Consider the following 17,582-nt stretch of genomic DNA (forward strand, 5'->3'; position numbering starts at 1 on the left):
TGCCCTGTGGATTAACTGACAGGTCTCTGCTCTGTGGATTAACTGACAGGTCTCTGCCCTGTGGATTAACTGACAGGTCTCTGCTCTGTGGATTAACTGACAGCTCTGCCCTGTGGATTAACTGACAGGTCTGCCCTGTGGATTAACTGACAGGTCTCTGCTCTGTGGATTAATTGACAGGTCTCTACTCTGTGGATTAACTGACAGCTCTGCCCTGTGGATTAATTGACAGGTCTCTGCTCTGTGGATTACTAAAATATAAGAACGCATAAAACTCTTATTTTCGGCTGGCATTATGGCAGCGCAAGTGTCAAAGGCACATTCGTTGTCAATGTTGACCTGTTAAAGCCAGCGTTGTGCTATTTTCAAACTGTTGCGCAAGGATTGGTAATTTACCAGTGTTGTTCTGTACATCAGGTCACTTGCGCTTAGAAGGGAGGGTTGGAAATATCTTAGGTGTTTCCTTAAAAACGTGATCCAACGTGCTAATTTCAGGCAGCTCAGGTAAGGATATTTAAGACTAACCAAAAGCTGGTTTAGGAGGTAAAGCAGTTGATTATGGCATGAATTTTGACAGAGGAATCGCAGACCTTCCAGTTGTAGAACACAAGAGATGTGCTTTTGTTGCCTGTATAATTCCTATTTAGAAACATAACAAACTAAGTCCCCCCCACCCCCATTTAGCTTTATTAAAATATCATGCCCGAGAGGTGCAAAACAGTGAGCTGACATTCCCAGTTTGTTATTATATGCCCACGGGGAGCAATAATGGTGCCTGTAAGTGTATTTAGTCAGAGCCTAATTAAAGCGATGTTGTTTTGTTTTGTTTCATTAAGAACTATTCGCTCTCTTCTCAGGTCGTGTCAATCATGAATGGAATCTCGCTTATTGATCATGTTCGGAATGTCCATGCTCAGCCATAATGGAATTTACAGTAGACCTAACCCCTATATCAGAGTGAATGCTATGTAGACCTAGCCCCTATATCAGTGTAAACACTATGTAGACCTAGCCCCTATATCAGAGTGAATGCTATGTAGACCTAGCCCCTATATCAGTGTAAACACTATGTAGACCTAGCCCCTATATCAGTATGAATGCTATGTAGACCTAGCCCCTATATCAGTGTGAATGCTATGTAGACCTAGCCCTATATCAGTGTGAATGCTATGTAGACCTAGCCCCTATATCAGTATGAATGCTATGTAGACATAGCCCCTATATCAGTGTGAATGCTATGTAGACATAGCCCCTATATCAGTGTGAATGCTATGTAGACCTAGCCCCTATATCAGTGTGAATGCTATGTAGACCTAGCCCCCTATATCAGTATGAATGCTATGTAGACCTAGCCCCCTATATCAGCATGAATGCTATGTAGACATAGCCCCTATATCAGTGTGAAGGCTATGTAGACCTAGCCCCTATATCAGTGTGAATGCTATGTAGACCTAGCCCCTATATCAGTATTACCTAGCCCCTATATCAGTGTGAATGCTATGTAGACCTAGCCCCTATATCAGTGTTAATGCTATGTAGACCTAGCCTCCTATATCAGTGTGAATGCTATGTAGACCTAGCCCCTATATCAGTATTACCTAGCCCCTATATCAGTGTGAATGCTATGTAGACCTAGCCCGTATATCAGTGTGAATGCTATGTAGACCTAGCCCCTATATCAGTGTGAATGCTATGTAGACCTAGCCCCCTATATCAGTATGAATGCTATGTAGACCTAGCCCCCTATATCAGTGTGAATGCTATGTAGACCTAGCGCCTATATCAGTGTGAATGCTATGTAGATCTAGCCCCTATATCAGTGTGAATGCTATGTAGACCTAGCCCCCTATATCAGTGTGAATGCTATGTAGACCTAGCCCCCTATATCAGTTCGAATGCTATTTAGATCTAGCCCCTATATCAGTGTGAATGCTATGTAGACCTAGCCCCTATATCAGTGTGAATGCTATGTAGACCTAGCCCCCTATATCAGTGTGAATGCTATGTAGACCTAGCCCCCTATATCAGTATGAATGCTATTTAGATCTAGCCCCTATATCAGTGTGAATGCTATGTAGACCTAGCCCCTATATCAGTGTGAATGCTATGTAGACCTAGCCCCCTATATCAGTGTGAATGCTATGTAGACCTAGCCCCCTATATCAGTATGAATGCTATGTAGACCTAGCCCCTATATCAGTGTGAATGCTATGTAGACCTAGCCTCCTATATCAGTGTGAATGCTATGTAGACCTAGCCTCCTATATCAGTGTGAATGCTTTGTAGACATAGCCCCTATATCAGTGTGAATGCTATGTAGACCTAGCCTCCTATATCAGTGTGAATGCTATGTAGACCTAGCCTCCTATATCAGTGTGAATGCTATATAGACCTAGCCCCCTATATCAGTGTGAATGCTATGTAGATCTAGCCCCTATATCAGTGTGAATGCTATGTAGATCTAGCCCCTATATCAGTGTGAATGCTATGTCGACCTAGCCCCCTATATCAGTATGAATGCTATGTAGACCTAGCCCCTATATCAGTGTGAATGCTATGTAGACCTAGCCTCCTATATCAGTGTGAATGCTATGTAGACCTAGCCTCCTATATCAGTGTGAATGCTTTGTAGACATAGCCCCTATATCAGTGTGAATGCTATGTAGACCTAGCCTCCTATATCAGTGTGAATGCTATGTAGACCTAGCCTCCTATATCAGTGTGAATGCTATGTAGATCTAGCCCCTATATTAGTGTGAATGCTATGTAGACCTAGCCCCCTATATCAGTGTGAATGCTATGTAGATCTAGCCCCTATATCAGTGTGAATGCTATGTAGACCTAGCCCCTATATCAGTGTGAATGCTATGTAGACCTAGCCCCCTGTATCAGTGTGAATGCTATGTAGACCTAGCCCCCTATATCAGTGTGAATGCTATGTAGACCTAGCGCCTATATCAGTGTGAATGATATGTAGATCTAGCCCCTATATCAGTGTGAATGCTATGTAGACCTAGCCCCCTATATCAGTGTGAATGCTATGTAGACCTAGCCCCCTATATCAGTGTGAATGCTATGTAGATCTAGCCCCTATATCAGTGTGAATGCTATGTAGACCTAGCCCCTATATCAGTGTGAATGCTATGTAGACCTAGCCCCCTATATCAGTGTGAATGCTATGTAGACCTAGCCCCCTATATCAGTATGAATGCTATGTAGACCTAGCATCTATATCAGTGTGAATGCTATGTAGACCTAGCCTCCTATATCAGTGTGAATGCTATGTAGACCTAGCCTCCTATATCAGTGTGAATGCTTTGTAGACATAGCCCCTATATCAGTGTGAATGCTATGTAGACCTAGCCTCCTATATCAGTGTGAATGCTATGTAGACCTAGCCTCCTATATCAGTGTGAATGCTATATAGACCTAGCCCCCTATATCAGTGTGAATGCTATGTAGATCTAGCCCCTATATCAGTGTGAATGCTATGTAGATCTAGCCCCTATATCAGTGTGAATGCTATGTCGACCTAGCCCCCTATATCAGTGTGAATGCTATGTAGACCTAGCCACCTATATCAGTGTGAATGCTATGTAGATCTAGCCCCTATATTAGTGTGAATGCTATGTAGACCTAGCCAACTATATCAGTGTGAATGCTATGTAGACCTAGCCTCCTATATCAGTATGAATGCTATGTAGACCTAGCCCCCTATATCAGTGTGAATGCTATGTAGACCTAGCCCCCTATATCAGTGTGAATGCTATGTAGACCTAGCCTCCTATATCAGTGTGAATGCTATGTAGACCTAGCCCCTATATCAGTGTTAATGCTATGTAGACCTAGCCCCCTATATCAGTGTGAATGCTATGTAGACCTAGCCCCCTATATCAGTGTGAATGCTATGTAGATCTAGCCCCTATATCAGTGTGAATGCTATGTAGATCTAGCCCCTATATCAGTGTGAATGCTATGTAGACCTAGCCCGCTATATCAGTGTGAATGCTATGTAGACCTAGCCCCCTATATCAGTGTGAATGCTATGTAGACCTAGCCCCTATATCAGTGTGAATGCTATGTAGACCTAGCCCCTATATCAGTGTGAATGCTATGTAGACCTAGCCCCCTATATCAGTGTGAATGCTATGTAGACCTAGCCCCCTATATCAGTGTGAATGCTATGTAGACCTAGCCCCTATATCACTGTGAATGCTATGTAGATCTAGCCTCCTATATCACTGTGAATGCTATGTAGATCTAGCCCCTATATCAGTGTGAATGCTATGTAGACCTAGCCCCCTATATCAGTGTGAATGCTATGTAGACCTAGCCCCCTATATCAGTGTGAATGCTATGTAGACCTAGCCCCTATATCACTGTGAATGCTATGTAGACCTAGCCTCCTATATCAGTGTGAATGCTATGTAGACCTAGCCCCCTATATCAGTGTGAATGCTATGTAGACCTAGCCCCCTATATCAGTGTGAATGCTATGTAGATCTAGCCCCTATATCAGTGTGAATGCTATGTAGATCTAGCCCCTATATCAGTGTGAATGCTATGTAGACCTAGCCCGCTATATCAGTGTGAATGCTATGTAGACCTAGCCCCCTATATCAGTGTGAATGCTATGTAGACCTAGCCCCTATATCAGTGTGAATGCTATGTAGACCTAGCCTACTATATCAGTGTGAATGCTATGTAGACCTAGCCCCCTATATCAGTGTGAATGCTATGTAGACCTAGCCTCCTATATCAGTGTGAATGCTATGTAGACCTAGCCACCTATATCAGTGTGAATGCTATGTAGACCTAGCCTCCTATATCAGTGTGAATGCTATGTAGACCTAGCCTCCTATATCAGTGTGAATGCTATGTAGACCTAGCCTCCTATATCAGTGTGAATGCTATGTAGACCTAGCCTCCTATATCAGTGTGAATGCTATGTAGACCTAGCCCCCTATATCAGTGTGAATGCTATGTAGACCTAGCCCCCTATATCAGTGTGAATGCTATGTAGATCTAGCCCCTATATCAGTGTGAATGCTATGTAGATCTAGCCCCTATATCAGTGTGAATGCTATGTAGACCTAGCCCGCTATATCAGTGTGAATGCTATGTAGACCTAGCCCCCTATATCAGTGTGAATGCTATGTAGACCTAGCCCCTATATCAGTGTGAATGCTATGTAGACCTAGCCTACTATATCAGTGTGGATGCTATGTAGACCTAGCCCCCTATATCAGTGTGAATGCTATGTAGACCTAGCCTCCTATATCAGTGTGAATGCTATGTAGACCTAGCCACCTATATCAGTGTGAATGCTATGTAGACCTAGCCTCCTATATCAGTGTGAATGCTATGTAGACCTAGCCTCCTATATCAGTGTGAATGCTATGTAGACCTAGCCCCTATATCAGTGTGAATGCTATGTAGTCCTAGCCCCTATATCAGTGTGAATGCTATGTAGGCCTAGCCCCCTATATCAGTGTGAATGCTATGTAGACCTAGCCTCCTATATCAGTGTGATTGCTATGTAGACCTAGCCCCCTATATCAGTGTGAATGCTATGTAGACCTAGCCCCCTATATCAGTGTGAATGCTATGTAGATCTAGCCCCTATATCAGTGTGAATGCTATGTAGATCTAGCCCCTATATCAGTGTGAATGCTATGTAGACCTAGCCCGCTATATCAGTGTGAATGCTATGTAGATCTAGCCCCTATATCAGTGTGAATGCTATGTAGACCTAGCCCGCTATATCAGTGTGAATGCTATGTAGACCTTGCCCCCTATATCAGTGTGAATGCTATGTAGACCTAGCCCCTATATCAGTTTGAATGCTATGTAGACCTAGCCTCCTATATCAGTGTGAATGCTATGTAGACCTAGCCCCCTATATCAGTGTGAATGCTATGTAGACCTAGCCTCCTATATCAGTGTGAATGCTATGTAGACCTAGCCCCCTATATCAGTGTGAATGCTATGTAGACCTAGCCCCTATATCAGTGTGAATGCTATGTAGACCTAGCCTCCTATATCAGTGTGAATGCTATGTAGACCTAGCCCCTATATCAGTGTGAATGCTATGTAGACCTAGCCCCTATATCAGTGTGAATGCTATGTAGACCTAGCCCCCTATATCAGTGTGAATGCTATGTAGACCTAGCCCCTATATCAGTGTGAATGCTATGTAGACCTAGCCTCCTATATCAGTGTTAATGCTATGTAGACCTAGCCTCCTATATCAGTGTGAATGCCATGTAGACCTAGCCTCCTATATCAGTGTTAATGCTATGTAGACCTAGTCTCCTATATCTGTGTGAATGATATGTAGACCTAGCCTCCTATATCAGCGTGAATGCTTTGTAGACCTAGCCCCTATATCAGTGTTAATGCTATGTAGACCTAGCCTCCTATATCAGTGTGAATGCTATGTAGACCTAGCCTCCTATATCAGTGTGAATGCTATGTAGACCTAGCCTCCTATATCAGTGTGAATGCTATGTAGACCTAGCCTCCTATATCAGTGTGAATGCTATGTAGACCTAGCCTCCTATATCAGTGTGAATGCTATGTATATATTTACATATTGAAGCTTTGCAATTACTTAGAACAATGTGGAATGCAAACAGGTTAAAGTTAACACGTACCAAAGATGGGATAGGTCTACATTTTGTTATTTTGTTTCTGTAAGCTGTTTTTAACACAATATAATGGACTAACATTGGAGTTGATTCCAAGGCAATACACCAAAGACCGTAAATACACAACTTGAAGTAAACACATATTTACCCATGGAGAACGTTCTGATTGGCCAGTGAGTGTCAAGCGTCAACACACCTACAACTTAGGTTACGGGGTTAATTCTGCGTGGCTACGGGGTTAATTCCACATGGCTACAGGGTTAATTCTGCGTGGCTACAGGGTTAATTCCGCGTGGCTACAGGGTTAATTCCGCGTGGCTACAGGGTTAATTCCACATGGCTACAGGGTTAATTCCGCGTGGCTACAGGGCTAATTCCGCGTGGCTATAGGGTTAATTCCGCATGGCTACAGGGTTAATTGCACAAGGTTACGCAGTTTAAAAACAAACAACTCAAAGGTTAAAAGTTAAGGCATTCATTTTGAGTGGTTAAGGTTAGGACTATGGTTCGGGGAAGGCTCTGCAAACCAACAGACCTCATACCTTCAAGTATCATCAAGAGCGTAGCGCAGTGGTCTGAGCATCACAAGTCCCAGTGCTAGGCAACAGTGCTGTGGTCTGAGCATCACGGGTCCCAGTGCAACAGCACAGTGGTCTGAGCATCACGGGTCCCAGTGCAACAGCACAGTGGTCTGAGCATCACGGGTCCCAGTGCTAGGCAACAGTGCTGTGGTCTGAGCATCACGGGTCCCAGTGCTAGGCAACAGCGCAGTGGTCTGAGCATCACGGGTCCCAGTGCAACAACACAGTGGTCTGAGCATCACGGATCCCAGTGCTAGGCAACAGCGCAGTGGTCTGAGCATCACGGGTCCCAGTGCTAGGCAACAGCGCAGTGGTCTGAGCATCACGGGTCCCAGTGCTAGGCAACAGCGCAGTGGTCTGAGCATCACGGGTCCCAGTGCAACAGCACAGTGGTCTGAGCATCACGGGTCCCAGTGCAACAGCACAGTGGTCTGAGCATCACGGGTCCCAGTGCAACAGCACAGTGGTCTGAGCATCACGGGTCCCAGTGCAACAGCACAGTGGTCTGAGCATCACGGGTCCCAGTGCTAGGCAACAGCGCAGTGGTCTGAGCATCACGGGTCCCAGTGCAACAACACAGTGGTCTGAGCATCACGGATCCCAGTGCTAGGCAACAGCGCAGTGGTCTGAGCATCACGGGTCCCAGTGCTAGGCAACAGCGCAGTGGTCTGAGCATCACGGGTCCCAGTGCTAGGCAACAGCGCAGTGGTCTGAGCATCACGGGTCCCAGTGCAACAGCACAGTGGTCTGAGCATCACGGGTCCCAGTGCAACAGCACAGTGGTCTGAGCATCACGGGTCCCAGTGCAACAGCACAGTGGTCTGAGCATCACGGGTCCCAGTGCAACAGCACAGTGGTCTGAGCATCACGGGTCCCAGTGCAACAGCACAGTGGTCTGAGCATCACGGGTCCCAGTGCAACAGCACAGTGGTCTGAGCATCACGGGTCCCAGTACAACAGCACAGTGGTCTGAGCATCACGGGTTCCAGTGCAACAGCACAGTGGTCTGAGCATCACGGGTCCCAGTGCAACAGCACAGTGGTCTGAGCATCACGGGTCCCAGTGCAACAGCACAGTGGTCTGAGCATCACGGGTCCCAGTGCAACAGCACAGTGGTCTGAGCATCACGGGTCCCAGTGCAACAGCACAGTGGTCTGAGCATCACGGGTCCCAGTGCAACAGCACAGTGGTCTGAGCATCACGGACGGGTCCCAGTGCATCAGCACAGTGGTCTGAGCATCACGGGTCCCAGTGCAACAGCACAGTGGTCTGAGCATCACGGGTCCCAGTGCAACAGCACAGTGGTCTGAGCATCACGGGTCCCAGTGCAACAGCACAGTGGTCTGAGCATCACGGGTCCCATTGCAACAGCACAGTGGTCTGAGCATCACGGGTCCCAGTGCAACAACACAGTGGTCTGAGCATCACGGATCCCAGTACAACAGCACAGTGGTCTGAGCATCACGGGTCCCAGTACAACAGCACAGTGGTCTGAGCATCACGGGTCCCAGTGCTGGGCAACAGGAAGGCGGATATCAACGTTCTCAGGACCTTTTCAAACGCCCAAAATGGACATCTATTTCTAGTGATCGGGCTATTTATTGTGTGTGAGTGTATACCTGTGTATTCGTGCTCTGTGTGTGTGTGTGTGTGTGTGTGTGTGTGTGTGTGTGCTACTTGACGTGCCTGTTCCGTGGGAGGCCTCCCCGTTTCTCCATTGGTTCAGCTCAGCCTCCAGTCTCTGGACCGTCTCCTTCATCACCCTGTTCTTCTCCTTCTCCTTCTCGTACTTCTTCTTCCACTGTTCTGCTGTCAGCTCCAGGTTGACCGAGGCCTTGTTCCTGATGGTCTTAGCTCTGGGTGGGGAGAAGAGAAACACAATTCAATCAATTACACATAGCAATAACAATAACAATTATATTTGATTCAAACTTCATTGGTCCCCACAGGGAAATTCGTTGTGCAGCCAGCAGGTTTTAAAATGAATAAAAACTCGTTAAAAATCAACAGTATTATTAATAGTTTTCCCCCCCATGGTTTAATAAAGTCACAGAATGGTTTGGGGTATTGTAAATTACTAATACTTTCATTTACACTGACTCCACAGAGATGTTTGTACCAGAGGAGGCTCCTCCAGGGAGGCACGGGAGGACCGGTGGAGGCTCCACAGAGGAGGAAGATGTTTGTACCAGAGGAGGCTCCTCCAGGGAGGCACGGGAGGACCGGTGCAGGCTCCACAGAGGAGGCACAGGAGGACCGGTGGAGGCTCCACAGAGGAGGAAGATGTTTGTACCAGAGGAGGCTCCTCCAGGGAGGCACGGGAGGACCGGTGGAGGCTCCACAGAGGAGGCACGGGAGGACCGGTGGAGGCTCCACAGAGGAGGAAGATGTTTGTACCAGTGGAGGCTCCACAGAGGAGGAAGATGTTTGACCAAAGGAGGCTCCTCAGAGGAGGAACGGGAGGACCAGTGGAGGCTCCACAGAGGAGGAAGATGTTTGACCAGAGGAGGCTCCTCAGAGGAGGAAGATGTTTGACCAGAGGAGGCTCCACAGAGGAGGAAGATGTTTGACCAGGGGAGGCTCCACAGAGGAGGAAGATGTTTGACCAGAGGAGGCTCCACAGAGGAGGAAGATGTTTGACCAGAGGAGGCTCCACAGAGGAGGAAGATGTTTGACCAGAGGAGGCTCCACAGAGGAGGAAGATGTTTGTACCAGTGGAGGCTCCACAGAGGAGGAAGATGTTTGACCAGAGGAGGCTCCTCAGAGGAGGAACGGGAGGACCAGTGGAGGCTCCACAGAGGAGGAAGATGTTTGACCAGAGGAGGCTCCTCAGAGGAGGAAGATGTTTGACCAGAGGAGGCTCCACAGAGGAGGAAGATGTTTGACCAGAGGAGGCTCCACAGAGGAGGAAGATGTTTGACCAGAGGAGGCTCCACAGAGGAGGAATGGGTGACTGTGAACAGTGTGTGTGTGTGTGTGTGTGTGTGTGTGTGTGTGTGTGTGTGTGTGTGTGTGTGTGTGTATTACCGTTGTCCGAACATGAGTGTGGACTTGGTCTCCTGGTCGTTGTAGCTGGATGGAGAGCAGCAGATGAACATGGTGGTTCTACAGTTTCCCCCTAGAGAGTCCTGCAGGATACGGGTCATCTTACTGTCACGGTACGGGACATGGGTCTTCTATAGGGGGGAGAGGGATGGAGGGGCAGAAGGGAGGGAGAGAGAGAGAGAGGGGGGGGGAGAGAGAGGGAGAGAGAGAGAGAGGAGGGAAGAGAGGGGGGGAGAAAGCGAGAGAGAGAGAGAGAGAGAGAGAGAGAGAGAGAGAGAGAGAGGGAGAGAGTGGGGGGGAAGAGTGGGGGGGAAAGAGAGAGAGAGAGAGAGAGAGAGAGAGAGAGGTAGAATGGGGAGAGAGAGAGAGGAGAGAGAGGGGGAGAGGGAGAGAGAGAGAGAGAGAGAGGGGGGAGAGAAAGAAGAGAGAGCGAGAGAGAGAGAGAGAGAGAGAGAGGGGGGGGGAAAGAAGAGAGAGAGAGAGGAGAGAGAGGGGGAGAGGGAGGAGAGAGAGAGAGAGAGAGAGAGAGAGAGAGAGAGAGGGAGAGAGAGAGAGACAGAGTGAGGGGAGAGAGAGAGAGAGAGAGAGGGGGGGAGAAAGAAGAGAGAGAGAGAGAGGGGAGAGAGAAAGAGTGAGGGGAGAGAGAGAGAGAGAGAGAGAGAGAGAGAGGGTTGGGGAGAGAAAGAAGAAAGCAAACTTGAATCGCTGAACCAAACACAGGTAGCTACAGAATAACTCTCCTCATCATGGGGTCCAGTGTCCAGTTAACTAATTAGAACATATATTGTGTGGGGGGGGGGGAGACGACACTGAAGTTACAGGGGGGGAGGACGACACTGGACTTACAGGAGGGGAGGACGACACTGGACTTACAGGGGGGAGGACGACACTGGACTTACAGGGGGGACGACACTGGACTTACAGGAGGACGACACTGGACTTACAGGAGGGAGGACGACACTGGACTTACAGGGGGGAGGACGGCACTGGACTTACAGGGGGGAGGACGACACTGGACTTACAGGGAGGACGACACTGGACTTACAAGGGGAGGACGACACTGGACTTACAGGGGGGAGGACGACACTGGACTTACAGGGGGGAGGACGACACTGGACTTACAGGGAGGACGACACTGGACTTACAGGGGGGAGGACGACACTGGACTTACAGGGGGGACGACACTGGACTTACAGGGGGGAGGACGACACTGGACTTACAGGGGGGACGACACTGGACTTACAGGGAGGACGACACTGGACTTACAGGGGGGAGGACGACACTGGACTTACAGGGGGGAGGACGACACTGGACTTACAGGGGGGAGGACGACACTGGACTTACAGGGGGGACGACACTGGACTTACAGGGGGGAGGACACTGGACTTACAGGGGGGACGACACTGGACTTACAGGAGGGAGGACGACACTGGACTTACAGGAGGGAGGACGACACTGGACTTACAGGGGGGGAGGACGACACTGGACTTACAGGACGACACTGGACTTACAGGGGGGGGGGGGGGGGGAGATGACGTTGCCCACTGGACTTACAGGGGGGGAGGACGTGTGTGTGTGTGTGTGTGTGTGTGTGTGTGTGTGTGTGTGTGTGTGTGTGTGTGTGTGTGTGTGTGTGTGTGTGTGTGTGTGCGTGCGTGCGTGCGTGCGTGCGTGCGTGCGTGCGTGCGTGCGTGCGTGTGTGTGTGTGTGTGTGGGAGAGAACTAGACTTACATTTCCTTCGGCCAGAGCAGAGATGACGTTGCCCAGTGAAGACAGTGACTTGTTAATGTTCTTAGCTTCCTCCAACACAGCTCCCTCTGCTCCTGTCTTACTGACCTGGGGAAATATATCATATATCCAACACAGCTCCCTCTGCTCCTGTCTTACTGACCTGGGGAAATATATCATATATCAAACACAGCTCCCTCTGCTCCTGTCTTACTGACCTGGGGAAATATATCATATATCCAACACAGCTCCCTCTGCTCCTGTCTTACTGACCTGGGGAAATATATCATATATCCAACACAGCTACCTCTGCTCCTGTCTTACTGACCTGGGGAAATATATCATATATCCAACACAGCTCCCTCTGCTCCTGTCTTACTGACCTGGGGAAATATATCATATATCAAACACAGCTACCTCTGCTCCTGTCTTACTGACCTGGGGAAATATATCATATATCAAACACAGCTCCCTCTGCTCCTGTCTTACTGACCTGGGGAAATATATCATATATCCAACACAGCTCCCTCTGCTCCTGTCTTACTGACCTGGGGAAATATATCATATATCCAACACAGCTACCTCTGCTCCTGTCTTACTGACCTGGGGAAATATATCATATATCCAACACAGCTCCCTCTGCTCCTGTCTTACTGACCTGGGGAAATATATCATATATCCAACACAGCTCCCTCTGCTCCTGTCTTACTGACCTGGGGAAATATATCATATATCCAACACAGCTACCTCTGCTCCTGTCTTACTGACCTGGGGAAATATATCATATATCCAACACAGCTCCCTCTGCTCCTGTCTTACTGACCTGGGGAAATATATCATATATCAAACACAGCTCCCTCTGCTCCTGTCTTACTGACCTGGGGAAATATATCATATATCAAACACAGCTCCCTCTGCTCCTGTCTTACTGACCTGGGGAAATATATCATATATCCAACACAGCTACCTCTGCTCCTGTCTTACTGACCTGGGGAAATATATCATATATCCAACACAGCTCCCTCTGCTCCTGTCTTACTGACCTGGGGAAATATATCATATATCAAACACAGCTCCCTCTGCTCCTGTCTTACTGACCTGGGGAAATATATCATATATCCAACACAGCTACCTCTGCTCCTGTCTTACTGACCTGGGGAAATATATCATATATCCAACACAGCTACCTCTGCTCCTGTCTTACTGACCTGGGGAAATATATCATATATCAAACACAGCTACCTCTGCTCCTGTCTTACTGACCTGGGGAAATATATCATATATCAAACACAGCTCCCTCTGCTCCTGTCTTACTGACCTGGGGAAATATATCATATATCCAACACAGCTCCCTCTGCTCCTGTCTTACTGACCTGGGGAAATATATCATATATCCAACACAGCTACCTCTGCTCCTGTCTTACTGACCTGGGGAAATATATCATATATCCAACACAGCTCCCTCTGCTCCTGTCTTACTGACCTGGGGAAATATATCATATATCCAACACAGCTCCCTCTGCTCCTGTCTTACTGACCTGGGGAAATATATCATATATCCAACACAGCTACCTCTGCTCCTGTCTTACTGACCTGGGGAAATATATCATATATCCAACACAGCTCCCTCTGCTCCTGTCTTACTGACCTGGGGAAATATATCATATATCCAACACAGCTACCTCTGCTCCTGTCTTACTGACCTGGGGAAATATATCATATATCAAACACAGCTACCTCTGCTCCTGTCTTACTGACCTGGGGAAATATATCATATATCAAATCTGATCTGGTCATGTATAAGGAAGGACACTACAAACACATACAGATACAGGAGATTATGCACCAGACTCATACACGCTGTACAGATACACAGAAACAGACTCATACAGGCTGTACAGATACACAGAAATAGACTCATACACGCTGTACAGGTACACAGAAACAGACTCATACACGCTGTACAGATACACAGAAACAGACTCATACACGCTGTACAGATACACAGAAACAGACTCATACAGGCTGTACAGATACACAGAAACAGACTCATACACGCTGTACAGATACACAGAAACAGACTCATACACGCTGTACAGATACACAGAAACAGACTCATACACGCTGTACAGGTACACAGAAACAGACTCATACACGCTGTACAGATACACAGAAATAGACTCATACACGCTGTACAGGTACACAGAAACAGACTCATACACGCTGTACAGATACACAGAAACAGACTCATACACGCTGTACAGATACACAGAAACAGACTCATACACGCTGTACAGATACACAGAAACAGACTCATACACGCTGTCCAGATACACAGAAACAAACTCATACACGCTGTGCAGATACACAGAAACAGACTCATATATGCCTCATGTCCCTCAGGAGAATGAATAGATTTGGAATGGGTCCTCAGATCCTCAGAAAGCTATACAGCTGCACCATCGAGAGCATCCTGACCGGTTGCATCGCCGCCTGGTATGGCAACTGCTTGGCATCTGACCGCAACGTGCTACAGAGGGTAGTGCGTAGGGCCCAGTACATCACTGGGGCCAAGCTTCCTGCCATCCAGGACCTCAGTACCAGGCGGTGTCAGAGGAAGGCCCTAAAAATTGTCAAAGACTCCAGCCACCCTAGTCATAGACTGTTCTCTCTGCTACCGCATGGCAAGCGGTAACGGATATCCAAGTCCAGGTCCAAGAGGCTTCTAAACAGCTTCTACCCCCAAGCCATAAGACTCCTGAACACCTAATCAAATGGCTACCCAGACTATTTACATTGCTCCCCCCCCTTTTTTTGTTACACTGCTGCTACTCGCTGTTTATTATCTATTATCTATGCGTAGTCCCTTTACCCCAACCTGCATATTACCTCACACTAGCCTCTGCTTCCTGGTTAACGCTACTCCATTACCACACTAGCCTCTGCTTCCTGGTTAAAGCTAGTTCATTACCACACTAGCCTCTACTTCCTGGTTAAAGCTACTCCATTACCACACTAGCCTCTGCTTCCTGGTTAACGCTAGTCCATTACCACACTAGCCTCTGCTTCCTGGTTAAAGCTAGTTCATTACCACACTAGCCTCTGCTTCTTGGTTAAAGCTAGTTCATTACCACACTAGCCTCTATTTCCTGGTTAAAGCTAGTCCATTACCACACTAGCCTCTGCTTCCTGGTTAACGCTACTCCATTACCACACTAGCCTCTGCTTCCTGGTTAAAGCTAGTTCATTACCACACTAGCCTCTACTTCCTGGTTAAAGCTACTCCATTACCACACTAGCCTCTGCTTCCTGGTTAACGCTAGTCCATTACCACACTAGCCTCTGCTTCCTGGTTAAAGCTAGTTCATTACCACACTAGCCTCTGCTTCTTGGTTAAAGCTAGTTCATTACCACACTAGCCTCTATTTCCTGGTTAACGCTACTCCATTACCACACTAGCCTCTACTTCCTGGTTAACACTACTCCATTACCACACTAGCCTCTACTTCCTGGTTAAAGCTAGTCCATTACCACACTAGCCTCTGCTTCCTGGTTAACGCTAGTCCATTACCACACTAGCCTCTGCTTCCTGGTTAAAGCTAGTTCATTACCACACTAGCTTCTACTTCCTGGTTAACGCTACTCCATTACCACACTAGCCTCTGCTTCCTGGTTGAAGCTAGTTCATTACCACACTATCCTCTGCTTCCTGGTTAAAGCTAGTTCATTACCACACTAGCCTCTGCTTCCTGGTTAAAGCTACTCCATTACCACACTAGCCTCTACTTCCTGGTTAACGCTAGTTCATTACCACACTAGCCTCTATTTCCTGGTTAACGCTACTCCATTACCACACTAGCCTTTACTTCCTGGTTAACGCTAGTCCATTACCACACTAGCCTCTGCTTCCTGGTTAACGCTACTCCATTACCACACTATCCTCTGCTTCCTGGTTAACGCTAGTCCATTACCACACTAGCCTCTGCTTCCTGGTTAACGCTAGTCCATTACCACACTAGCCTCTGCTTCCTGGTTAACGCTACTCCATTACCACACTAGCCTCTGCTTCCTGGTTAAAGCTAGTTCATTACCACACTAGCCTCTGCTTCCTGGTTAAAGCTACTCCATTACCACACTAGCCTCTGCTTCCAGGCCTTTGACCACCGAACATTCAAATTGTTTAAACGCCACCGTTCATCAACACCCAGCAGTTGATCAAAGTTCATTATGGTGTGTCTTGTCCTTTACCGTCTCACTCCCAGCCAGGGAAAATAGGTCCCCTGGGGTCTATTTAGTGAACGCATGTAGTGAACTCTTACCTTCTCACTCCCAGCCAGATCCACTAGGTAGAGCTTCCCACACAGTTTCTGCTCTGTCTCCACGTGTTCCTGTTTAATGTTGATCAGGAAGATACTGTGACTCCTGGAGCTGTGCTCATTCATATCTGGAGAGAGGGGAGAAAAGAGGAGAAGAAGAGAGGAGAAGAGGGGAGAAGAGAAGAGAGGAGAAGAGAGGAGAAGAGAAGAGAGGAGAAGAGGAGAGAGGAGGAGACGGGAGAGGGGAGGAGAAGAGGGGAGAAGAGAAGAGAGGAGAAGAGAGGAGAAGATGGAAGAGGGGAGGAGAAGAGGGGAGAAGAGAAGAGAGGAGAAGATGGGAGAGGGGAGAAGAGAGAAGGAGAGAAAAGAAGAGAGAAGGAGAGGGGAGAAGAGGGGAGAAGAGAAGAGGAGAAAATAGGAGAGGAGAAGAGGGGAGAGAAGAGAGGAGAAGAGAGGAGAAGAGGAGAAGAAAAGATAGTAACAGAGGCAGCAACAGAGGTAGTAACAGAGTTGGCAGCAGAGATAGTAAACCAATATGACAGATCCCCCCCCCAGACACTATAGAAGAATCTGCAGAGTTTCTCTACAGACTTACACTTCACGCTATACAATATACTAAGTGTCATTTGGACTTACTGGTGACAGCTACATGGCGGTTGGCTTTTCCCTCGTCAATAACATCCATCACCTCCTCTGGGCAGGAGACAAAACGCTCAGTGCAGCCCTGAGAGACAATTCAACAAATGACAGTCAAAAAAGTTAGCATTGGGAAGATGACACGTCTCTAATGTAGAAACCATCATAGATGGTCAGTTAACATTAAATCATCACCTCAGCTGATGAAAGCCTGACTCACCTTCACATAGGGAACCCTGTGCTTGTCCTCATGTACTGCCAGGTTAGTCTTCGTCACTGAGAGAGATGGACAGAAGAAGAGATGAGTACTTTTGGAGATTTTACTTTCATATCTAGCCAAAGGCCCAAAACAGTCAAATTGATTTTAAATCAAAATGTATTTAAAGTGTACTTCCCAAACACAGACACATCACACATACAGAGAGAAACAAGAGTTCATTACAGTGCATGAACAACCACAGAACAGGAGAGCAACAACTCCTAAAGTCTGGCATAGACCACCTGTTGCTGCTCTGACTGTCTCCCTCAGGCCTCCTCAGGCCTCCCTCAGACCTCCTCAGGCCTCCTCAGGCCTCCCTCAGTTCTCCCTCAGGCCTCCTTAGTTCTCCCTCAGGCCTCCTCAGGC

At 47.6% G+C, this 17,582-nt stretch overlaps 1 pseudogene; it reads right to left on the minus strand.

Moving 5' to 3' along the window:
- LOC139369509 (kinesin heavy chain-like) overlaps window positions 1–17,582 on the minus strand; it is a 103,147-nt pseudogene that overhangs the window by 45,263 nt on the left and 40,302 nt on the right.

Source organism: Oncorhynchus clarkii, chromosome 17, assembly GCF_045791955.1.
Source record: "Oncorhynchus clarkii lewisi isolate Uvic-CL-2024 chromosome 17, UVic_Ocla_1.0, whole genome shotgun sequence".
Lineage (NCBI taxonomy): Eukaryota > Metazoa > Chordata > Actinopteri > Salmoniformes > Salmonidae > Oncorhynchus > Oncorhynchus clarkii.